Here is a 23,749-nt window from a genome sequence, read left to right on the forward strand (position 1 = left end):
GCTTCTGAGCTCAATTGGGGACAGTCATGGGTGATGAATGTTTGCAACCTGCTGCAAAGCCTCATACCGCAATATAAGGAACGTCAAATACTAAGAAAGGGCGGCCTATGAAAGAATTACTACTTTCAATAAGTACACTTAAACGGCTAATTGGGAATAGAAAAACTGTAAAAAGCCCTCTGAGAAAGCCCCCCTCTAACCTTTGATAGTAAGCTTTTCTGTAGTCTGCCTGTTGATGTATTTTCCGTTTGAACTGTGCACAACATGAAGAGACGGAACACTGGCGGCTTGTCACAATGCCCCCGCTGACATCACAATAGCGCTGCTGCCTAGAAAACAAGCTGCGCAGCAGAAGTTGTTCTTTGGGTGGGAGGGTGGGCTAGTGTAAGGAGGGGGCAAGCTCTTTTTTTCCCGGGTGGTAGGGGGATGACAGGAGAAGGGATGCGGGTGGTGAGAAGGGTACAGAGGGCAGGGTTTGGGGGCTGGGAAGGAAAGGGAAAAGATTAGGGTTTGGGGATGATGAAAGGGCTTTCTACGGGTAAGGATGGCAAAGGGTGGCAGTGACGGAAAGTCAGGCAACCTGTCCTGTCCGTCTTTTTGTATCGTGAATTGGAAAGACTGCAAGGGGGAGGGGAGTTGCTTGCGCCCTAAAGGAGGAGTTATTCAGATTCATTGCAGTGGGGGGCGGCGGCTGCAAAACGCACCATTCTTCTTGTTTTTGCTCTGCAAAGCAGCCTTTTCAAGGGTTGGCTTGGGTGACAAAATGTCTTCTGTAGGCGTGGGTTTGTCTCCCTCTCGCTCTCTCTCCCTAAGATGTGTCCGGCATAGGCCAGGGTGCCACTCGAGGCCCAAACCAATTCTGGTTATCGCTTCTCGGCCTTTTGGCTAAGATCAAGTGTAGTATCGTTCGAAAAGGTGGTTTAAGGCTCCGGCCACCTTAGTACAATGATGCAATGCACACTGGAAGGTTGCGCTTGTTAGTACTTTGGGAGGATAGTATATCCATCTAGAGGAAACCATGGCCCTACCAGGATCGAGGCTATTAGACTGAGTAAGTGTGGGGGCTATGGTGCAATGTGCCCCAGGATTGACGACCCTGGAGTGAGTCTGAGCTTGCTGGCTTGGGACCCCGGCGAGCCTTGGGCTCTGTAGCACACCGTACCTTGCCCTTTCATACTTTCTGAGCATATTGCTCTATCCCGGCCTTCTGGCTAGGAAGGGAAATTTTTATAATCATGGTCGGAGGTCCGTTCAGCTTTGGGCTGAGAAACCAACACCCGGTTGGAGGTCCGGGTCAGCTTTGGCTGAGAAACCAACACCCGGTTGGAGGTCCGGGTCAGCTTCGGCTGAGAAACCAACACCCGGTTGGAGGTCCGGGTCAGCTTCGGCTGAGAAACCAACACCCGGTTGGAGGTCCGGGTCAGCTTCGGCTGAGAAACCAACACCCGGTTGGAGGTCCGGTTAGCCTTGGGCTGAGAAACCAACACCGGTTGACGGTCCGGGCAGTTTCGGCTGCGAAACCAACAACTAGTAGCTCTCTACTCCACTTGGGTAAGATGCCTGGATGGACGCTGGGAGCAACGACAAGGCTCAACCAGGCTTCGGCTTGGGGGAGCACCGAAGATCCCTGACCCTTGCTGTGGCCTTCTGGCTCGGAGAGACGGGGTTGATTTTTGGGGACCCTCTCCTCACGGAGGGGTCCACACGAATCCTAGCCTTTGCACTGTTTTTGGTGTGACTTCGGTCATGCATTTTTTGCGGTGCTTTGGAAAGCTTCATTAAATCAAAAATCTGTTCTTATCAGTTTAATATCTGATACGTCCCCTATCTGGGGACCATATATTAAATGGATTTTTAGAACAGAGAGATGGAAGAAGAGCTTGCTCTGTCCACTCCACGCATTGACCTGGTATTGCAGTACCTCCAGGACCGGTGCACCCCTTCTTAACCCAGTTTCCAAAAGCAGAACTCAATTCACCTGATTCATATTAGCCCGATTTAATGAATTGGAAGAAAGCATACGTCTTCATATGCACCTCAATTTGGCCCATTCACTTTTCACACTTCCTCCTTTTGTTTTTTATCTTTCACACTTTTGACTTTCTTTATTCATCCAAATAGCAAACTCATCACCACTCAACCTGACCAACTCGGCTATGTCCCGTGCTGCAGTTCTCTGTCTTATCTAGATCATTTGCAATTGAATGGAATAGATCCCTTTTGGACAAAGTGGATTCACCTGCTGCTGCAGTGACCACAGGTGTGATAAGATCTAGAATTGGCATCTGGTGCGATCTCTCCGCTTCCACTCCAAAGAAAGTTACCTGTTTATTCCTATCATGCATTGGTTTTTGGGGTTTTCTTTGAGTAATGATGATCTCTTTAGTAGTCTGTTGGCGCCCTCTCCTGGAGGAATAGTTTGCTTGCTCTTGGACATTCTAAAAGAGAGGTCATGATAGACATTGAGCTTCTGAGCTCAATTGGGGACAGTCATGGGTGATGAATGTTTGCAACCTGCTGCAAAGCCTCATACCGCAATATAAGGAACGTCAAATACTAAGAAAGGGCGGCCTATGAAAGAATTACTACTTTCAATAAGTACACTTAAACGGCTAATTGGGAATAGAAAAACTGTAAAAAGCCCTCTGAGAAAGCCCCCCTCTAACCTTTGATAGTAAGCTTTTCTGTAGTCTGCCTGTTGATGTATTTTCCGTTTGAACTGTGCACAACATGAAGAGACGGAACACTGGCGGCTTGTCACAATGCCCCCGCTGACATCACAATAGCGCTGCTGCCTAGAAAACAAGCTGCGCAGCAGAAGTTGTTCTTTGGGTGGGAGGGTGGGCTAGTGTAAGGAGGGGGCAAGCTCTTTTTTTCCCGGGTGGTAGGGGGATGACAGGAGAAGGGATGCGGGTGGTGAGAAGGGTACAGAGGGCAGGGTTTGGGGGCTGGGAAGGAAAGGGAAAAGATTAGGGTTTGGGGATGATGAAAGGGCTTTCTACGGGTAAGGATGGCAAAGGGTGGCAGTGACGGAAAGTCAGGCAACCTGTCCTGTCCGTCTTTTTGTATCGTGAATTGGAAAGACTGCAAGGGGGAGGGGAGTTGCTTGCGCCCTAAAGGAGGAGTTATTCAGATTCATTGCAGTGGGGGGCGGCGGCTGCAAAACGCACCATTCTTCTTGTTTTTGCTCTGCAAAGCAGCCTTTTCAAGGGTTGGCTTGGGTGACAAAATGTCTTCTGTAGGCGTGGGTTTGTCTCCCTCTCGCTCTCTCTCCCTAAGATGTGTCCGGCATAGGCCAGGGTGCCACTCGAGGCCCAAACCAATTCTGGTTATCGCTTCTCGGCCTTTTGGCTAAGATCAAGTGTAGTATCTGTTCTTATCAGTTTAATATCTGATACGTCCCCTATCTGGGGACCATATATTAAATGGATTTTTAGAACAGGGAGATGGAAAAAGAGCTTGCTCTGTCCACTCCACGCATTGACCTGGTATTGCAGTACCTCCAGGACCGGTGCACCCCTTCTTAACCCAGTTTCCAAAAGCAGAACTCAATTCACCTGATTCATATTAGCCCGATTTAATGAATTGGAAGAAAGCATACGTCTTCATATGCACCTCAATTTGGCCCATTCACTTTTCACACTTCCTCCTTTTGTTTTTTATCTTTCACACTTTTGACTTTCTTTATTCATCCAAATAGCAAACTCATCACCACTCAACCTGACCAACTCGGCTATGTCCCGTGCTGCAGTTCTCTGTCTTATCTAGATCATTTGCAATTGAATGGAATAGATCCCTTTTGGACAAAGTGGATTCACCTGCTGCTGCAGTGACCACAGGTGTGATAAGATCTAGAATTGGCATCTGGTGCGATCTCTCCGCTTCCACTCCAAAGAAAGTTACCTGTTTATTCCTATCATGCATTGGTTTTTGGGGTTTTCTTTGAGTAATGATGATCTCTTTAGTAGTCTGTTGGCGCCCTCTCCTGGAGGAATAGTTTGCTTGCTCTTGGACATTCTAAAAGAGAGGTCATGATAGACATTGAGCTTCTGAGCTCAATTGGGGACAGTCATGGGTGATGAATGTTTGCAACCTGCTGCAAAGCCTCATACCGCAATATAAGGAACGTCAAATACTAAGAAAGGGCGGCCTATGAAAGAATTACTACTTTCAATAAGTACACTTAAACGGCTAATTGGGAATAGAAAAACTGTAAAAAGCCCTCTGAGAAAGCCCCCCTCTAACCTTTGATAGTAAGCTTTTCTGTAGTCTTCCTGTTGATGTATTTTCCGTTTGAACTGTGCACAACATGAAGAGACGGAACACTGGCGGCTTGTCACAATGCCCCCGCTGACATCACGATAGCGCTGCTGCCTAGAAAACAAGCTGCGCAGCAGAAGTTGTTCTTTGGGTGGGAGGGTGGGCTAGTGTAAGGAGGGGGCAAGCTCTTTTTTTCCCGGGTGGTAGGGGGATGACAGGAGAAGGGATGCGGGTGGTGAGAAGGGTACAGAGGGCAGGGTTTGGGGGCTGGGAAGGAAAGGGAAAAGATTAGGGTTTGGGGATGATGAAAGGGCTTTCTACGGGTAAGGATGGCAAAGGGTGGCAGTGACGGAAAGTCAGGCAACCTGTCCTGTCCGTCTTTTTGTATCGTGAATTGGAAAGACTGCAAGGGGGAGGGGAGTTGCTTGCGCCCTAAAGGAGGAGTTATTCAGATTCATTGCAGTGGGGGGCGGCGGCTGCAAAACGCACCATTCTTCTTGTTTTTGCTCTGCAAAGCAGCCTTTTCAAGGGTTGGCTTGGGTGACAAAATGTCCTCTGTAGGCGTGGGTTTGTCTCCCTCTCGCTCTCTCTCCCTAAGATGTGTCCGGCATAGGCCAGGGTGCCACTCGAGGCCCAAACCAATTCTGGTTATCGCTTCTCGGCCTTTTGGCTAAGATCAAGTGTAGTCCCTTCATTGGGTTTGCCTTGGTCTTGGCTAGGAGGGGCCCGGGCTTGCACAACCGCCGGCCTCGGGGATTGTTGCGCCTTTTGGTGCTTACGTCCCCTTATGGCTGGTGGTTCCTGGGCTCGGGAGGCGATCACCTGCGGCACTGCGCTTTTGTGTGGTGGCCGATGACCGTTTTCTGAAATTTGCGGATGAAATCTCATCTGTTCTTATCAGTTTAATATCTGATACGTCCCCTATCTGGGGACCATATATTAAATGGATTTTTAGAACAGGGAGATGGAAAAAGAGCTTGCTCTGTCCACTCCACGCATTGACCTGGTATTGCAGTACCTCCAGGACCGGTGCACCCCTTCTTAACCCAGTTTCCAAAAGCAGAACTCAATTCACCTGATTCATATTAGCCCGATTTAATGAATTGGAAGAAAGCATACGTCTTCATATGCACCTCAATTTGGCCCATTCACTTTTCACACTTCCTCCTTTTGTTTTTTATCTTTCACACTTTTGACTTTCTTTATTCATCCAAATAGCAAACTCATCACCACTCAACCTGACCAACTCGGCTATGTCCCGTGCTGCAGTTCTCTGTCTTATCTAGATCATTTGCAATTGAATGGAATAGATCCCTTTTGGACAAAGTGGATTCACCTGCTGCTGCAGTGACCACAGGTGTGATAAGATCTAGAATTGGCATCTGGTGCGATCTCTCCGCTTCCACTCCAAAGAAAGTTACCTGTTTATTCCTATCATGCATTGGTTTTTGGGGTTTTCTTTGAGTAATGATGATCTCTTTAGTAGTCTGTTGGCGCCCTCTCCTGGAGGAATAGTTTGCTTGCTCTTGGACATTCTAAAAGAGAGGTCATGATAGACATTGAGCTTCTGAGCTCAATTGGGGACAGTCATGGGTGATGAATGTTTGCAACCTGCTGCAAAGCCTCATACCGCAATATAAGGAACGTCAAATACTAAGAAAGGGCGGCCTATGAAAGAATTACTACTTTCAATAAGTACACTTAAACGGCTAATTGGGAATAGAAAACTGTAAAAAGCCCTCTGAGAAAGCCCCCCTCTAACCTTTGATAGTAAGCTTTTCTGTAGTCTGCCTGTTGATGTATTTTCCGTTTGAACTGTGCACAACATGAAGAGACGGAACACTGGCGGCTTGTCACAATGCCCCCGCTGACATCACAATAGCGCTGCTGCCTAGAAAACAAGCTGCGCAGCAGAAGTTGTTCTTTGGGTGGGAGGGTGGGCTAGTGTAAGGAGGGGGCAAGCTCTTTTTTTCCCGGGTGGTAGGGGGATGACAGGAGAAGGGATGCGGGTGGTGAGAAGGGTACAGAGGGCAGGGTTTGGGGGCTGGGAAGGAAAGGGAAAAGATTAGGGTTTGGGGATGATGAAAGGGCTTTCTACGGGTAAGGATGGCAAAGGGTGGCAGTGACGGAAAGTCAGGCAACCTGTCCTGTCCGTCTTTTTGTATCGTGAATTGGAAAGACTGCAAGGGGGAGGGGAGTTGCTTGCGCCCTAAAGGAGGAGTTATTCAGATTCATTGCAGTGGGGGGCGGCGGCTGCAAAACGCACCATTCTTCTTGTTTTTGCTCTGCAAAGCAGCCTTTTCAAGGGTTGGCTTGGGTGACAAAATGTCTTCTGTAGGCGTGGGTTTGTCTCCCTCTCGCTCTCTCTCCCTAAGATGTGTCCGGCATAGGCCAGGGTGCCACTCGAGGCCCAAACCAATTCTGGTTATCGCTTCTCGGCCTTTTGGCTAAGATCAAGTGTAGTATCTGTTCTTATCAGTTTAATATCTGATACGTCCCCTATCTGGGGACCATATATTAAATGGATTTTTAGAACAGGGAGATGGAAAAAGAGCTTGCTCTGTCCACTCCACGCATTGACCTGGTATTGCAGTACCTCCAGGACCGGTGCACCCCTTCTTAACCCAGTTTCCAAAAGCAGAACTCAATTCACCTGATTCATATTAGCCCGATTTAATGAATTGGAAGAAAGCATACGTCTTCATATGCACCTCAATTTGGCCCATTCACTTTTCACACTTCCTCCTTTTGTTTTTTATCTTTCACACTTTTGACTTTCTTTATTCATCCAAATAGCAAACTCATCACCACTCAACCTGACCAACTCGGCTATGTCCCGTGCTGCAGTTCTCTGTCTTATCTAGATCATTTGCAATTGAATGGAATAGATCCCTTTTGGACAAAGTGGATTCACCTGCTGCTGCAGTGACCACAGGTGTGATAAGATCTAGAATTGGCATCTGGTGCGATCTCTCCGCTTCCACTCCAAAGAAAGTTACCTGTTTATTCCTATCATGCATTGGTTTTTGGGGTTTTCTTTGAGTAATGATGATCTCTTTAGTAGTCTGTTGGCGCCCTCTCCTGGAGGAATAGTTTGCTTGCTCTTGGACATTCTAAAAGAGAGGTCATGATAGACATTGAGCTTCTGAGCTCAATTGGGGACAGTCATGGGTGATGAATGTTTGCAACCTGCTGCAAAGCCTCATACCGCAATATAAGGAACGTCAAATACTAAGAAAGGGCGGCCTATGAAAGAATTACTACTTTCAATAAGTACACTTAAACGGCTAATTGGGAATAGAAAAACTGTAAAAAGCCCTCTGAGAAAGCCCCCCTCTAACCTTTGATAGTAAGCTTTTCTGTAGTCTGCCTGTTGATGTATTTTCCGTTTGAACTGTGCACAACATGAAGAGACGGAACACTGGCGGCTTGTCACAATGCCCCCGCTGACATCACAATAGCGCTGCTGCCTAGAAAACAAGCTGCGCAGCAGAAGTTGTTCTTTGGGTGGGAGGGTGGGCTAGTGTAAGGAGGGGGCAAGCTCTTTTTTTCCCGGGTGGTAGGGGGATGACAGGAGAAGGGATGCGGGTGGTGAGAAGGGTACAGAGGGCAGGGTTTGGGGGCTGGGAAGGAAAGGGAAAAGATTAGGGTTTGGGGATGATGAAAGGGCTTTCTACGGGTAAGGATGGCAAAGGGTGGCAGTGACGGAAAGTCAGGCAACCTGTCCTGTCCGTCTTTTTGTATCGTGAATTGGAAAGACTGCAAGGGGGAGGGGAGTTGCTTGCGCCCTAAAGGAGGAGTTATTCAGATTCATTGCAGTGGGGGGCGGCGGCTGCAAAACGCACCATTCTTCTTGTTTTTGCTCTGCAAAGCAGCCTTTTCAAGGGTTGGCTTGGGTGACAAAATGTCTTCTGTAGGCGTGGGTTTGTCTCCCTCTCGCTCTCTCTCCCTAAGATGTGTCCGGCATAGGCCAGGGTGCCACTCGAGGCCCAAACCAATTCTGGTTATCGCTTCTCGGCCTTTTGGCTAAGATCAAGTGTAGTATCGCTTCTCGGCTTTTTGGCTAAGATCAAGTGTAGTATCATTCGAAAAGGTGGTTTAAGGCTCCGGCCACCTTAGTACAATGATGCAATGCACACTGGAAGGTTGCGCTTGTTAGTACTTTGGGAGGATAGTATATCCATCTAGAGGAAACCATGGCCCTACCAGGATCGAGGCTATTAGACTGAGTAAGTGTGGGGGTTATGGTGCAATGTGCCCCAGGAATGGACACCCTGGAGGGAGTCTGAACTTGCTAGGTTGGGACCCTGGTAAGCCTCAGACTCTGTCGCACGCCGCGCCTTGCCTATTCATACTTTCCAAGCATATTGCCCTATCCCGGCCTTCTGGCTAAGAAGGGAAATTTTTATAATCCCGGTCGGAGGTCCGGTCAGCTTTGGGCTGAGAAACCAACACCCGGTTGGAGGTCCAGGTCAGCTTTGGCTGAGAAACCAACACCCGGTTGGAGGTCCGGTTAGCCTTGGGCTGAGAAACCAACACCCGGTTGGAGGTCCGGTCAGCCTTGGGCTGAGAAACCAACACCCGGTTGGAGGTCCGGTCAGCCTTGGGCTGAGAAACCAACACCGGTTGACGGTCCGGGCAGTCTCGGCTGCGAAACCAACGACTAGTAGCTCCCTACTCCACTTGGGTAAGATGCCTCGGTGGACGCTGGGAGCAACAACAAGGCTCAACCAGGCTTCGGCTTGGGGGAGCACCGAAGATCCCTGACCCTCGCTGTGGCCTTCTGGCTCGGAGGGACGGGGTTGATTTTTGGGGATCCTCTTCTCACGGAGGGGTCCACACGAATCCTAGCCTTTGCACTGTTTTTGGTGTGACTTCGGTCATGCATTTTTGCGGTGCTTTGGAAAGCTTCATTAAATCAAAATCTGTTCTTATCAGTTTAATATCTGATACGTCCCCTATCTGGGGACCATATATTAAATGGATTTTTAGAACAGGGAGATGGAAAAAGAGCTTGCTCTGTCCACTCCACGCATTGACCTGGTATTGCAGTACCTCCAGGACCGGTGCACCCCTTCTTAACCCAGTTTCCAAAAGCAGAACTCAATTCACCTGATTCATATTAGCCCGATTTAATGAATTGGAAGAAAGCATACGTCTTCATATGCACCTCAATTTGGCCCATTCACTTTTCACACTTCCTCCTTTTGTTTTTTATCTTTCACACTTTTGACTTTCTTTATTCATCCAAATAGCAAACTCATCACCACTCAACCTGACCAACTCGGCTATGTCCCGTGCTGCAGTTCTCTGTCTTATCTAGATCATTTGCAATTGAATGGAATAGATCCCTTTTGGACAAAGTGGATTCACCTGCTGCTGCAGTGACCACAGGTGTGATAAGATCTAGAATTGGCATCTGGTGCGATCTCTCCGCTTCCACTCCAAAGAAAGTTACCTGTTTATTCCTATCATGCATTGGTTTTTGGGGTTTTCTTTGAGTAATGATGATCTCTTTAGTAGTCTGTTGGCGCCCTCTCCTGGAGGAATAGTTTGCTTGCTCTTGGACATTCTAAAAGAGAGGTCATGATAGACATTGAGCTTCTGAGCTCAATTGGGGACAGTCATGGGTGATGAATGTTTGCAACCTGCTGCAAAGCCTCATACCGCAATATAAGGAACGTCAAATACTAAGAAAGGGCGGCCTATGAAAGAATTACTACTTTCAATAAGTACACTTAAACGGCTAATTGGGAATAGAAAAACTGTAAAAAGCCCTCTGAGAAAGCCCCCCTCTAACCTTTGATAGTAAGCTTTTCTGTAGTCTGCCTGTTGATGTATTTTCCGTTTGAACTGTGCACAACATGAAGAGACGGAACACTGGCGGCTTGTCACAATGCCCCCGCTGACATCACAATAGCGCTGCTGCCTAGAAAACAAGCTGCGCAGCAGAAGTTGTTCTTTGGGTGGGAGGGTGGGCTAGTGTAAGGAGGGGGCAAGCTCTTTTTTTCCCGGGTGGTAGGGGGATGACAGGAGAAGGGATGCGGGTGGTGAGAAGGGTACAGAGGGCAGGGTTTGGGGGCTGGGAAGGAAAGGGAAAAGATTAGGGTTTGGGGATGATGAAAGGGCTTTCTACGGGTAAGGATGGCAAAGGGTGGCAGTGACGGAAAGTCAGGCAACCTGTCCTGTCCGTCTTTTTGTATCGTGAATTGGAAAGACTGCAAGGGGGAGGGGAGTTGCTTGCGCCCTAAAGGAGGAGTTATTCAGATTCATTGCAGTGGGGGGCGGCGGCTGCAAAACGCACCATTCTTCTTGTTTTTGCTCTGCAAAGCAGCCTTTTCAAGGGTTGGCTTGGGTGACAAAATGTCTTCTGTAGGCGTGGGTTTGTCTCCCTCTCGCTCTCTCTCCCTAAGATGTGTCCGGCATAGGCCAGGGTGCCACTCGAGGCCCAAACCAATTCTGGTTATCGCTTCTCGGCCTTTTGGCTAAGATCAAGTGTAGTCTCTTCATTGGGTTTGCCTTGGTCTTGGCTGGGAGGGGCCCGGGCTTGCACAACCGCCGGCCTCGGGGATTGTTGCGCCTTTTGGTGCTTACGTCCCCTTATGGCTGGTGGTTCCTGGGCTCGGGAGGCGATCACCTGCGGCACTGCGCTTTTGTGTGGTGGCCGATGACCGTTTTCTGAAATTTGCGGATGAAATCTCATCTGTTCTTATCAGTTTAATATCTGATACGTCCCCTATCTGGGGACCATATATTAAATGGATTTTTAGAATAGGGAGATGGAAAAAGAGCTTGCTCTGTCCACTCCACGCATTGACCTGGTATTGCAGTACCTCCAGGACCGGTGCACCCCTTCTTAACCCAGTTTCCAAAAGCAGAACTCAATTCACCTGATTCATATTAGCCCGATTTAATGAATTGGAAGAAAGCATACGTCTTCATATGCACCTCAATTTGGCCCATTCACTTTTCACACTTCCTCCTTTTGTTTTTTATCTTTCACACTTTTGACTTTCTTTATTCATCCAAATAGCAAACTCATCACCACTCAACCTGACCAACTCGGCTATGTCCCGTGCTGCAGTTCTCTGTCTTATCTAGATCATTTGCAATTGAATGGAATAGATCCCTTTTGGACAAAGTGGATTCACCTGCTGCTGCAGTGACCACAGGTGTGATAAGATCTAGAATTGGCATCTGGTGCGATCTCTCCGCTTCCACTCCAAAGAAAGTTACCTGTTTATTCCTATCATGCATTGGTTTTTGGGGTTTTCTTTGAGTAATGATGATCTCTTTAGTAGTCTGTTGGCGCCCTCTCCTGGAGGAATAGTTTGCTTGCTCTTGGACATTCTAAAAAAGAGGTCATGATAGACATTGAGCTTCTGAGCTCAATTGGGGACAGTCATGGGTGATGAATGTTTGCAACCTGCTGCAAAGCCTCATACCGCAATATAAGGAACGTCAAATACTAAGAAAGGGCGGCCTATGAAAGAATTACTACTTTCAATAAGTACACTTAAACGGCTAATTGGGAATAGAAAAACTGTAAAAAGCCCTCTGAGAAAGCCCCCCTCTAACCTTTGATAGTAAGCTTTTCTGTAGTCTGCCTGTTGATGTATTTTCCGTTTGAACTGTGCACAACATGAAGAGACGGAACACTGGCGGCTTGTCACAATGCCCCCGCTGACATCACAATAGCGCTGCTGCCTAGAAAACAAGCTGCGCAGCAGAAGTTGTTCTTTGGGTGGGAGGGTGGGCTAGTGTAAGGAGGGGGCAAGCTCTTTTTTTCCCGGGTGGTAGGGGGATGACAGGAGAAGGGATGCGGGTGGTGAGAAGGGTACAGAGGGCAGGGTTTGGGGGCTGGGAAGGAAAGGGAAAAGATTAGGGTTTGGGGATGATGAAAGGGCTTTCTACGGGTAAGGATGGCAAAGGGTGGCAGTGACGGAAAGTCAGGCAACCTGTCCTGTCCGTCTTTTTGTATCGTGAATTGGAAAGACTGCAAGGGGGAGGGGAGTTGCTTGCGCCCTAAAGGAGGAGTTATTCAGATTCATTGCAGTGGGGGGCGGCGGCTGCAAAACGCACCATTCTTCTTGTTTTTGCTCTGCAAAGCAGCCTTTTCAAGGGTTGGCTTGGGTGACAAAATGTCTTCTGTAGGCGTGGGTTTGTCTCCCTCTCGCTCTCTCTCCCTAAGATGTGTCCGGCATAGGCCAGGGTGCCACTCGAGGCCCAAACCAATTCTGGTTATCGCTTCTCGGCCTTTTGGCTAAGATCAAGTGTAGTATCTGTTCTTATCAGTTTAATATCTGATACGTCCCCTATCTGGGGACCATATATTAAATGGATTTTTAGAACAGGGAGATGGAAAAAGAGCTTGCTCTGTCCACTCCACGCATTGACCTGGTATTGCAGTACCTCCAGGACCGGTGCACCCCTTCTTAACCCAGTTTCCAAAAGCAGAACTCAATTCACCTGATTCATATTAGCCCGATTTAATGAATTGGAAGAAAGCATACGTCTTCATATGCACCTCAATTTGGCCCATTCACTTTTCACACTTCCTCCTTTTGTTTTTTATCTTTCACACTTTTGACTTTCTTTATTCATCCAAATAGCAAACTCATCACCACTCAACCTGACCAACTCGGCTATGTCCCGTGCTGCAGTTCTCTGTCTTATCTAGATCATTTGCAATTGAATGGAATAGATCCCTTTTGGACAAAGTGGATTCACCTGCTGCTGCAGTGACCACAGGTGTGATAAGATCTAGAATTGGCATCTGGTGCGATCTCTCCGCTTCCACTCCAAAGAAAGTTACCTGTTTATTCCTATCATGCATTGGTTTTTGGGGTTTTCTTTGAGTAATGATGATCTCTTTAGTAGTCTGTTGGCGCCCTCTCCTGGAGGAATAGTTTGCTTGCTCTTGGACATTCTAAAAGAGAGGTCATGATAGACATTGAGCTTCTGAGCTCAATTGGGGACAGTCATGGGTGATGAATGTTTGCAACCTGCTGCAAAGCCTCATACCGCAATATAAGGAACGTCAAATACTAAGAAAGGGCGGCCTATGAAAGAATTACTACTTTCAATAAGTACACTTAAACGGCTAATTGGGAATAGAAAAACTGTAAAAAGCCCTCTGAGAAAGCCCCCCTCTAACCTTTGATAGTAAGCTTTTCTGTAGTCTGCCTGTTGATGTATTTTCCGTCTGAACTGTGCACAACATGAAGAGACGGAACACTGGCGGCTTGTCACAATGCCCCCGCTGACATCACAATAGCGCTGCTGCCTAGAAAACAAGCTGCGCAGCAGAAGTTGTTCTTTGGGTGGGAGGGTGGGCTAGTGTAAGGAGGGGGCAAGCTCTTTTTTTCCCGGGTGGTAGGGGGATGACAGGAGAAGGGATGCGGGTGGTGAGAAGGGTACAGAGGGCAGGGTTTGGGGGCTGGGAAGGAAAGGGAAAAGATTAGGGTTTGGGGATGATGAAAGGGCTTTCTACGGGTAAGGATGGCAAAGGGTGGCAGTGACGGAAAGTCAGGCAACCTGTCCTGTCCGTCTTTTTGTATCGTGAATTGGAAAGACTGCAAGGGGGAGGGGAGTTGCTTGCGCCCTAAAGGAGGAGTTATTCAGATTCATTGCAGTGGGGGGCGGCGGCTGCAAAACGCACCATTCTTCTTGTTTTTGCTCTGCAAAGCAGCCTTTTCAAGGGTTGGCTTGGGTGACAAAATGTCTTCTGTAGGCGTGGGTTTGTCTCCCTCTCGCTCTCTCTCCCTAAGATGTGTCCGGCATAGGCCAGGGTGCCACTCGAGGCCCAAACCAATTCTGGTTATCGCTTCTCGGCCTTTTGGCTAAGATCAAGTGTAGTATCTGTTCTTATCAGTTTAATATCTGATACGTCCCCTATCTGGGGACCATATATTAAATGGATTTTTAGAACAGGGAGATGGAAAAAGAGCTTGCTCTGTCCACTCCACGCATTGACCTGGTATTGCAGTACCTCCAGGACCGGTGCACCCCTTCTTAACCCAGTTTCCAAAAGCAGAACTCAATTCACCTGATTCATATTAGCCCGATTTAATGAATTGGAAGAAAGCATACGTCTTCATATGCACCTCAATTTGGCCCATTCACTTTTCACACTTCCTCCTTTTGTTTTTTATCTTTCACACTTTTGACTTTCTTTATTCATCCAAATAGCAAACTCATCACCACTCAACCTGACCAACTCGGCTATGTCCCGTGCTGCAGTTCTCTGTCTTATCTAGATCATTTGCAATTGAATGGAATAGATCCCTTTTGGACAAAGTGGATTCACCTGCTGCTGCAGTGACCACAGGTGTGATAAGATCTAGAATTGGCATCTGGTGCGATCTCTCCGCTTCCACTCCAAAGAAAGTTACCTGTTTATTCCTATCATGCATTGGTTTTTGGGGTTTTCTTTGAGTAATGATGATCTCTTTAGTAGTCTGTTGGCGCCCTCTCCTGGAGGAATAGTTTGCTTGCTCTTGGACATTCTAAAAGAGAGGTCATGATAGACATTGAGCTTCTGAGCTCAATTGGGGACAGTCATGGGTGATGAATGTTTGCAACCTGCTGCAAAGCCTCATACCGCAATATAAGGAACGTCAAATACTAAGAAAGGGCGGCCTATGAAAGAATTACTACTTTCAATAAGTACACTTAAACGGCTAATTGGGAATAGAAAAACTGTAAAAAGCCCTCTGAGAAAGCCCCCCTCTAACCTTTGATAGTAAGCTTTTCTGTAGTCTGCCTGTTGATGTATTTTCCGTTTGAACTGTGCACAACATGAAGAGACGGAACACTGGCGGCTTGTCACAATGCCCCCGCTGACATCACAATAGCGCTGCTGCCTAGAAAACAAGCTGCGCAGCAGAAGTTGTTCTTTGGGTGGGAGGGTGGGCTAGTGTAAGGAGGGGGCAAGCTCTTTTTTTCCCGGGTGGTAGGGGGATGACAGGAGAAGGGATGCGGGTGGTGAGAAGGGTACAGAGGGCAGGGTTTGGGGGCTGGGAAGGAAAGGGAAAAGATTAGGGTTTGGGGATGATGAAAGGGCTTTCTACGGGTAAGGATGGCAAAGGGTGGCAGTGACGGAAAGTCAGGCAACCTGTCCTGTCCGTCTTTTTGTATCGTGAATTGGAAAGACTGCAAGGGGGAGGGGAGTTGCTTGCGCCCTAAAGGAGGAGTTATTCAGATTCATTGCAGTGGGGGGCGGCGGCTGCAAAACGCACCATTCTTCTTGTTTTTGCTCTGCAAAGCAGCCTTTTCAAGGGTTGGCTTGGGTGACAAAATGTCTTCTGTAGGCGTGGGTTTGTCTCCCTCTCGCTCTCTCTCCCTAAGATGTGTCCGGCATAGGCCAGGGTGCCACTCGAGGCCCAAACCAATTCTGGTTATCGCTTCTCGGCCTTTTGGCTAAGATAAAGTGTAGTATCGTTCGAAAAGGTGGTTTAAGGCTCCGGCCACCTTAGTACAATGATGCAATGCACACTGGAAGGTTGCACTTGTTAGTACTTTGGGAGGATAGTATATCCATCTAGAGGAAACCATGGCCCTACCAGGATTGAGGCTATTAGACTGAGTAAGTGTGGGGGTTATGGTGCAATGTGCCCCAGGAATGGACACCCTGGAGGGAGTCTGAACTTGCTAGGTTGGGACCCTGGTAAGCCTCAGACTCTGTCGCACGCCGCGCCTTGCCTATTCATACTTTCCAAGCATATTGCCCTATCCTGGCCTTCTGGCTAAGAAGGGAAATTTTTATAATCCCGGTCGGAGGTCCGGTCAGCTTTGGGCTGAGAAACCAACACCCGGTTGGAGGTCCGGGTCAGCTTTGGCTGAGAAACCAACACCCGGTTGGAGGTCCGGTTAGCCTTGGGCTGAGAAACCAACACCCGGTTGGAGGTCCGGTCAGCCTTGGGCTGAGAAACCAACACCCGGTTGGAGGTCCGGTCAGCCTTGGGCTGAGAAACCAACACCGGTTGACGGTCCGGGCAGTCTCGGCTGCGAAACCAACGACTAGTAGTTCCCTACTCCACTTGGGTAAGATGCCTCGGTGGACGCTGGGAGCAACAACAAGGCTCAACCAGGCTTCGGCTTGGGGGAGCACCGAAGATCCCTGACCCTCGCTGTGGCCTTCTGGCTCGGAGGGACGGGGTTGATTTTTGGGGATCCTCTTCTCACGGAGGGGTCCACACGAATCCTAGCCTTTGCACTGTTTTTGGTGTGACTTCGGTCATGCATTTTTGCGGTGCTTTGGAAAGCTTCATTAAATCAAAAATCTGTTCTTATCAGTTTAATATCTGATACGTCCCCTATCTGGGGACCATATATTAAATGGATTTTTAGAACAGGGAGATGGAAAAAGAGCTTGCTCTGTCCACTCCACGCATTGACCTGGTATTGCAGTACCTCCAGGACCGGTGCACCCCTTCTTAACCCAGTTTCCAAAAGCAGAACTCAATTCACCTGATTCATATTAGCCCGATTTAATGAATTGGAAGAAAGCATACGTCTTCATATGCACCTCAATTTGGCCCATTCACTTTTCACACTTCCTCCTTTTGTTTTTTATCTTTCACACTTTTGACTTTCTTTATTCATCCAAATAGCAAACTCATCACCACTCAACCTGACCAACTCGGCTATGTCCCTTGCTGCAGTTCTCTGTCTTATCTAGATCATTTGCAATTGAATGGAATAGATCCCTTTTGGACAAAGTGGATTCACCTGCTGCTGCAGTGACCACAGGTGTGATAAGATCTAGAATTGGCATCTGGTGCGATCTCTCCGCTTCCACTCCAAAGAAAGTTACCTGTTTATTCCTATCATGCATTGGTTTTTGGGGTTTTCTTTGAGTAATGATGATCTCTTTAGTAGTCTGTTGGCGCCCTCTCCTGGAGGAATAGTTTGCTTGCTCTTGGACATTCTAAAAGAGAGGTCATGATAGACATTGAGCTTCTGAGCTCAATTGGGGACAGTCATGGGTGATGAATGTTTGCAACCTGCTGCAAAGCCTCATACCGCAATATAAGGAACGTCAAATACTAAGAAAGGGCGGCCTATGAAAGAATTACTACTTTCAATAAGTACACTTAAACGGCTAATTGGGAATAGAAAAACTGTAAAAAGCCCTCTGAGAAAGCCCCCCTCTAACCTTTGATAGTAAGCTTTTCTGTAGTCTGCCTGTTGATGTATTTTCCGTTTGAACTGTGCACAACATGAAGAGACGGAACACTGGCGGCTTGTCACAATGCCCCCGCTGACATCACAATAGCGCTGCTGCCTAGAAAACAAGCTGCGCAGCAGAAGTTGTTCTTTGGGTGGGAGGGTGGGCTAGTGTAAGGAGGGGGCAAGCTCTTTTTTTCCCGGGTGGTAGGGGGATGACAGGAGAAGGGATGCGGGTGGTGAGAAGGGTACAGAGGGCAGGGTTTGGGGGCTGGGAAGGAAAGGGAAAAGATTAGGGTTTGGGGATGATGAAAGGGCTTTCTACGGGTAAGGATGGCAAAGGGTGGCAGTGACGGAAAGTCAGGCAACCTGTCCTGTCCGTCTTTTTGTATCGTGAATTGGAAAGACTGCAAGGGGGAGGGGAGTTGCTTGCGCCCTAAAGGAGGAGTTATTCAGATTCATTGCAGTGGGGGGCGGCGGCTGCAAAACGCACCATTCTTCTTGTTTTTGCTCTGCAAAGCAGCCTTTTCAAGGGTTGGCTTGGGTGACAAAATGTCTTCTGTAGGCGTGGGTTTGTCTCCCTCTCGCTCTCTCTCCCTAAGATGTGTCCGGCATAGGCCAGGGTGCCACTCGAGGCCCAAACCAATTCTGGTTATCGCTTCTCGGCCTTTTGGCTAAGATCAAGTGTAGTATCTGTTCTTATCAGTTTAATATCTGATACGTCCCCTATCTGGGGACCATATATTAAATGGATTTTTAGAACAGGGAGATGGAAAAAGAGCTTGCTCTGTCCACTCCACGCATTGACCTGGTATTGCAGTACCTCCAGGACCGGTGCACCCCTTCTTAACCCAGTTTCCAAAAGCAGAACTCAATTCACCTGATTCATATTAGCCCGATTTAATGAATTGGAAGAAAGCATACGTCTTCATATGCACCTCAATTTGGCCCATTCACTTTTCACACTTCCTCCTTTTGTTTTTTATCTTTCACACTTTTGACTTTCTTTATTCATCCAAATAGCAAACTCATCACCACTCAACCTGACCAACTCGGCTATGTCCCGTGCTGCAGTTCTCTGTCTTATCTAGATCATTTGCAATTGAATGGAATAGATCCCTTTTGGACAAAGTGGATTCACCTGCTGCTGCAGTGACCACAGGTGTGATAAGATCTAGAATTGGCATCTGGTGCGATCTCTCCGCTTCCACTCCAAAGAAAGTTACCTGTTTATTCCTATCATGCATTGGTTTTTGGGGTTTTCTTTGAGTAATGATGATCTCTTTAGTAGTCTGTTGGCGCCCTCTCCTGGAGGAATAGTTTGCTTGCTCTTGGACATTCTAAAAGAGAGGTCATGATAGACATTGAGCTTCTGAGCTCAATTGGGGACAGTCATGGGTGATGAATGTTTGCAACCTGCTGCAAAGCCTCATACCGCAATATAAGGAACGTCAAATACTAAGAAAGGGCGGCCTATGAAAGAATTACTACTTTCAATAAGTACACTTAAACGGCTAATTGGGAATAGAAAAACTGTAAAAAGCCCTCTGAGAAAGCCCCCCTCTAACCTTTGATAGTAAGCTTTTCTGTAGTCTGCCTGTTGATGTATTTTCCGTTTGAACTGTGCACAACATGAAGAGACGGAACACTGGCGGCTTGTCACAATGCCCCCGCTGACATCACAATAGCGCTGCTGCCTAGAAAACAAGCTGCGCAGCAGAAGTTGTTCTTTGGGTGGGAGGGTGGGCTAGTGTAAGGAGGGGGCAAGCTCTTTTTTTCCCGGGTGGTAGGGGGATGACAGGAGAAGGGATGCGGGTGGTGAGAAGGGTACAGAGGGCAGGGTTTGGGGGCTGGGAAGGAAAGGGAAAAGATTAGGGTTTGGGGATGATGAAAGGGCTTTCTACGGGTAAGGATGGCAAAGGGTGGCAGTGACGGAAAGTCAGGCAACCTGTCCTGTCCGTCTTTTTGTATCGTGAATTGGAAAGACTGCAAGGGGGAGGGGAGTTGCTTGCGCCCTAAAGGAGGAGTTATTCAGATTCATTGCAGTGGGGGGCGGCGGCTGCAAAACGCACCATTCTTCTTGTTTTTGCTCTGCAAAGCAGCCTTTTCAAGGGTTGGCTTGGGTGACAAAATGTCTTCTGTAGGCGTGGGTTTGTCTCCCTCTCGCTCTCTCTCCCTAAGATGTGTCCGGCATAGGCCAGGGTGCCACTCGAGGCCCAAACCAATTCTGGTTATCGCTTCTCGGCCTTTTGGCTAAGATAAAGTGTAGTATCGTTCGAAAAGGTGGTTTAAGGCTCCGGCCACCTTAGTACAATGATGCAATGCACACTGGAAGGTTGCACTTGTTAGTACTTTGGGAGGATAGTATATCCATCTAGAGGAAACCATGGCCCTACCAGGATTGAGGCTATTAGACTGAGTAAGTGTGGGGGTTATGGTGCAATGTGCCCCAGGAATGGACACCCTGGAGGGAGTCTGAACTTGCTAGGTTGGGACCCTGGTAAGCCTCAGACTCTGTCGCACGCCGCGCCTTGCCTATTCATACTTTCCAAGCATATTGCCCTATCCTGGCCTTCTGGCTAAGAAGGGAAATTTTTATAATCCCGGTCGGAGGTCCGGTCAGCTTTGGGCTGAGAAACCAACACCCGGTTGGAGGTCCGGGTCAGCTTTGGCTGAGAAACCAACACCCGGTTGGAGGTCCGGTTAGCCTTGGGCTGAGAAACCAACACCCGGTTGGAGGTCCGGTCAGCCTTGGGCTGAGAAACCAACACCCGGTTGGAGGTCCGGTCAGCCTTGGGCTGAGAAACCAACACCGGTTGACGGTCCGGGCAGTCTCGGCTGCGAAACCAACGACTAGTAGTTCCCTACTCCACTTGGGTAAGATGCCTCGGTGGACGCTGGGAGCAACAACAAGGCTCAACCAGGCTTCGGCTTGGGGGAGCACCGAAGATCCCTGACCCTCGCTGTGGCCTTCTGGCTCGGAGGGACGGGGTTGATTTTTGGGGATCCTCTTCTCACGGAGGGGTCCACACGAATCCTAGCCTTTGCACTGTTTTTGGTGTGACTTCGGTCATGCATTTTTGCGGTGCTTTGGAAAGCTTCATTAAATCAAAAATCTGTTCTTATCAGTTTAATATCTGATACGTCCCCTATCTGGGGACCATATATTAAATGGATTTTTAGAACAGGGAGATGGAAAAAGAGCTTGCTCTGTCCACTCCACGCATTGACCTGGTATTGCAGTACCTCCAGGACCGGTGCACCCCTTCTTAACCCAGTTTCCAAAAGCAGAACTCAATTCACCTGATTCATATTAGCCCGATTTAATGAATTGGAAGAAAGCATACGTCTTCATATGCACCTCAATTTGGCCCATTCACTTTTCACACTTCCTCCTTTTGTTTTTTATCTTTCACACTTTTGACTTTCTTTATTCATCCAAATAGCAAACTCATCACCACTCAACCTGACCAACTCGGCTATGTCCCGTGCTGCAGTTCTCTGTCTTATCTAGATCATTTGCAATTGAATGGAATAGATCCCTTTTGGACAAAGTGGATTCACCTGCTGCTGCAGTGACCACAGGTGTGATAAGATCTAGAATTGGCATCTGGTGCGATCTCTCCGCTTCCACTCCAAAGAAAGTTACCTGTTTATTCCTATCATGCATTGGTTTTTGGGGTTTTCTTTGAGTAATGATGATCTCTTTAGTAGTCTGTTGGCGCCCTCTCCTGGAGGAATAGTTTGCTTGCTCTTGGACATTCTAAAAGAGAGGTCATGATAGACATTGAGCTTCTGAGCTCAATTGGGGACAGTCATGGGTGATGAATGTTTGCAACCTGCTGCAAAGCCTCATACCGCAATATAAGGAACGTCAAATACTAAGAAAGGGCGGCCTATGAAAGAATTACTACTTTCAATAAGTACACTTAAACGGCTAATTGGGAATAGAAAAACTGTAAAAAGCCCTCTGAGAAAGCCCCCCTCTAACCTTTGATAGTAAGCTTTTCTGTAGTCTGCCTGTTGATGTATTTTCCGTTTGAACTGTGCACAACATGAAGAGACGGAACACTGGCGGCTTGTCACAATGCCCCCGCTGACATCACAATAGCGCTGCTGCCTAGAAAACAAGCTGCGCAGCAGAAGTTGTTCTTTGGGTGGGAGGGTGGGCTAGTGTAAGGAGGGGGCAAGCTCTTTTTTTCCCGGGTGGTAGGGGGATGACAGGAGAAGGGATGCGGGTGGTGAGAAGGGTACAGAGGGCAGGGTTTGGGGGCTGGGAAGGAAAGGGAAAAGATTAGGGTTTGGGGATGATGAAAGGGCTTTCTACGGGTAAGGATGGCAAAGGGTGGCAGTGACGGAAAGTCAGGCAACCTGTCCTGTCCGTCTTTTTGTATCGTGAATTGGAAAGACTGCAAGGGGGAGGGGAGTTGCTTGCGCCCTAAAGGAGGAGTTATTCAGATTCATTGCAGTGGGGGGCGGCGGCTGCAAAACGCACCATTCTTCTTGTTTTTGCTCTGCAAAGCAGCCTTTTCAAGGGTTGGCTTGGGTGACAAAATGTCTTCTGTAGGCGTGGGTTTGTCTCCCTCTCGCTCTCTCTCCCTAAGATGTGTCCGGCATAGGCCAGGGTGCCACTCGAGGCCCAAACCAATTCTGGTTATCGCTTCTCGGCCTTTTGGCTAAGATCAAGTGTAGTATCGTTCGAAAAGGTGGTTTAAGGCTCCGGCCACCTTAGTACAATGATGCAATGCACACTGGAAGGTTGCACTTGTTAGTACTTTGGGAGGATAGTATATCCATCTAGAGGAAACCATGGCCCTACCAGGATTGAGGCTATTAGACTGAGTAAGTGTGGGGGTTATGGTGCAATGTGCCCCAGGAATGGACACCCTGGAGGGAGTCTGAACTTGCTAGGTTGGGACCCTGGTAAGCCTCAGACTCTGTCGCACGCCGCGCCTTGCCTATTCATACTTTCCAAGCATATTGCCCTATCCTGGCCTTCTGGCTAAGAAGGGAAATTTTTATAATCTCGGTCGGAGGTCCGGTCAGCTTTGGGCTTAGAAACCAACACCCGGTTGGAGGTCCGGGTCAGCTTTGGCTGAGAAACCAACACCCGGTTGGAGGTCCGGTTAGCCTTGGGCTGAGAAACCAACACCCGGTTGGAGGTCCGGTCAGCCTTGGGCTGAGAAACCAACACCCGGTTGGAGGTCCGGTCAGCCTTGGGCTGAGAAACCAACACCGGTTGACGGTCCGGGCAGTCTCGGCTGCGAAACCAACGACTAGTAGCTCCCTACTCCACTTGGGTAAGATGCCTCGGTGGACGCTGGGAGCAACAACAAGGCTCAACCAGGCTTCGGCTTGGGGGAGCACCGAAGATCCCTGACCCTCGCTGTGGCCTTCTGGCTCGGAGGGACGGGGTTGATTTTTGGGGATCCTCTTCTCACGGAGGGGTCCACACGAATCCTAGCCTTTGCACTGTTTTTGGTGTGACTTCGGTCATGCATTTTTGCGGTGCTTTGGAAAGCTTCATTAAATCAAAATCTGTTCTTATCAGTTTAATATCTGATACGTCCCCTATCTGGGGACCATATATTAAATGGATTTTTAGAACAGGGAGATGGAAAAAGAGCTTGCTCTGTCCACTCCACGCATTGACCTGGTATTGCAGTACCTCCAGGACCGGTGCACCCCTTCTTAACCCAGTTTCCAAAAGCAGAACTCAATTCACCTGATTCATATTAGCCCGATTTAATGAATTGGAAGAAAGCATACGTCTTCATATGCACCTCAATTTGGCCCATTCACTTTTCACACTTCCTCCTTTTGTTTTTTATCTTTCACACTTTTGACTTTCTTTATTCATCCAAATAGCAAACTCATCACCACTCAACCTGACCAACTCGGCTATGTCCCGTGCTGCAGTTCTCTGTCTTATCTAGATCATTTGCAATTGAATGGAATAGATCCCTTTTGGACAAAGTGGATTCACCTGCTGCTGCAGTGACCACAGGTGTGATAAGATCTAGAATTGGCATCTGGTGCGATCTCTCCGCTTCCACTCCAAAGAAAGTTACCTGTTTATTCCTATCATGCATTGGTTTTTGGGGTTTTCTTTGAGTAATGATGATCTCTTTAGTAGTCTGTTGGCGCCCTCTCCTGGAGGAATAGTTTGCTTGCTCTTGGACATTCTAAAAGAGAGGTCATGATAGACATTGAGCTTCTGAGCTCAATTGGGGACAGTCATGGGTGATGAATGTTTGCAACCTGCTGCAAAGCCTCATACCGCAATATAAGGAACGTCAAATACTAAGAAAGGGCGGCC

General features: G+C 48.1%; 12 non-coding genes and 3 pseudogenes across 12 annotated transcripts; all 15 read left to right on the forward strand.

The window, feature by feature from the left end:
* The first annotated feature begins 865 nt into the window (after positions 1-865).
* LOC142267515 (U2 spliceosomal RNA) lies at positions 866-1,007 on the forward strand (annotated as a pseudogene).
* Positions 1,008-1,750: 743 nt separating this feature from the next.
* Positions 1,751-1,943, forward strand: LOC142267498 (U2 spliceosomal RNA). The gene has a single exon (XR_012733387.1). It is a non-coding gene; the product is annotated as a U2 spliceosomal RNA (small nuclear RNA).
* Positions 1,944-3,331: 1,388 nt separating this feature from the next.
* Positions 3,332-3,522, forward strand: LOC142267402 (U2 spliceosomal RNA). The gene has a single exon (XR_012733302.1). It is a non-coding gene; the product is annotated as a U2 spliceosomal RNA (small nuclear RNA).
* Positions 3,523-5,115: 1,593 nt separating this feature from the next.
* On the forward strand, positions 5,116-5,300 carry LOC142267495 (U2 spliceosomal RNA). Its single transcript, XR_012733385.1, has one exon. It is a non-coding gene; the product is annotated as a U2 spliceosomal RNA (small nuclear RNA).
* Positions 5,301-6,687: 1,387 nt separating this feature from the next.
* Positions 6,688-6,878, forward strand: LOC142267403 (U2 spliceosomal RNA). The gene has a single exon (XR_012733303.1). It is a non-coding gene; the product is annotated as a U2 spliceosomal RNA (small nuclear RNA).
* Positions 6,879-8,266: 1,388 nt separating this feature from the next.
* Positions 8,267-8,424, forward strand: LOC142267509 (U2 spliceosomal RNA; annotated as a pseudogene).
* A 718-nt stretch (positions 8,425-9,142) lies between these two features.
* LOC142267484 (U2 spliceosomal RNA) lies at positions 9,143-9,337 on the forward strand. The gene has a single exon (XR_012733375.1). It is a non-coding gene; the product is annotated as a U2 spliceosomal RNA (small nuclear RNA).
* Positions 9,338-10,930: 1,593 nt separating this feature from the next.
* LOC142267497 (U2 spliceosomal RNA) lies at positions 10,931-11,115 on the forward strand. Its single transcript, XR_012733386.1, has one exon. It is a non-coding gene; the product is annotated as a U2 spliceosomal RNA (small nuclear RNA).
* Positions 11,116-12,503: 1,388 nt separating this feature from the next.
* LOC142267404 (U2 spliceosomal RNA) lies at positions 12,504-12,694 on the forward strand. Its single transcript, XR_012733304.1, has one exon. It is a non-coding gene; the product is annotated as a U2 spliceosomal RNA (small nuclear RNA).
* Positions 12,695-14,082: 1,388 nt separating this feature from the next.
* On the forward strand, positions 14,083-14,273 carry LOC142267405 (U2 spliceosomal RNA). Its single transcript, XR_012733305.1, has one exon. It is a non-coding gene; the product is annotated as a U2 spliceosomal RNA (small nuclear RNA).
* A 2,227-nt stretch (positions 14,274-16,500) lies between these two features.
* Positions 16,501-16,696, forward strand: LOC142267488 (U2 spliceosomal RNA). Its single transcript, XR_012733378.1, has one exon. It is a non-coding gene; the product is annotated as a U2 spliceosomal RNA (small nuclear RNA).
* A 1,388-nt stretch (positions 16,697-18,084) lies between these two features.
* LOC142267406 (U2 spliceosomal RNA) lies at positions 18,085-18,275 on the forward strand. The gene has a single exon (XR_012733306.1). It is a non-coding gene; the product is annotated as a U2 spliceosomal RNA (small nuclear RNA).
* Positions 18,276-20,502: 2,227 nt separating this feature from the next.
* On the forward strand, positions 20,503-20,698 carry LOC142267489 (U2 spliceosomal RNA). The gene has a single exon (XR_012733379.1). It is a non-coding gene; the product is annotated as a U2 spliceosomal RNA (small nuclear RNA).
* A 1,388-nt stretch (positions 20,699-22,086) lies between these two features.
* Positions 22,087-22,228, forward strand: LOC142267512 (U2 spliceosomal RNA; annotated as a pseudogene).
* A 697-nt stretch (positions 22,229-22,925) lies between these two features.
* Positions 22,926-23,120, forward strand: LOC142267486 (U2 spliceosomal RNA). Its single transcript, XR_012733376.1, has one exon. It is a non-coding gene; the product is annotated as a U2 spliceosomal RNA (small nuclear RNA).
* The last annotated feature ends 629 nt before the right edge of the window (positions 23,121-23,749 follow it).

This window comes from Anomaloglossus baeobatrachus, unplaced genomic scaffold, assembly GCF_048569485.1.
Source record: "Anomaloglossus baeobatrachus isolate aAnoBae1 unplaced genomic scaffold, aAnoBae1.hap1 Scaffold_295, whole genome shotgun sequence".
In the NCBI taxonomy this organism is placed as follows: Eukaryota; Metazoa; Chordata; class Amphibia; order Anura; family Aromobatidae; genus Anomaloglossus; species Anomaloglossus baeobatrachus.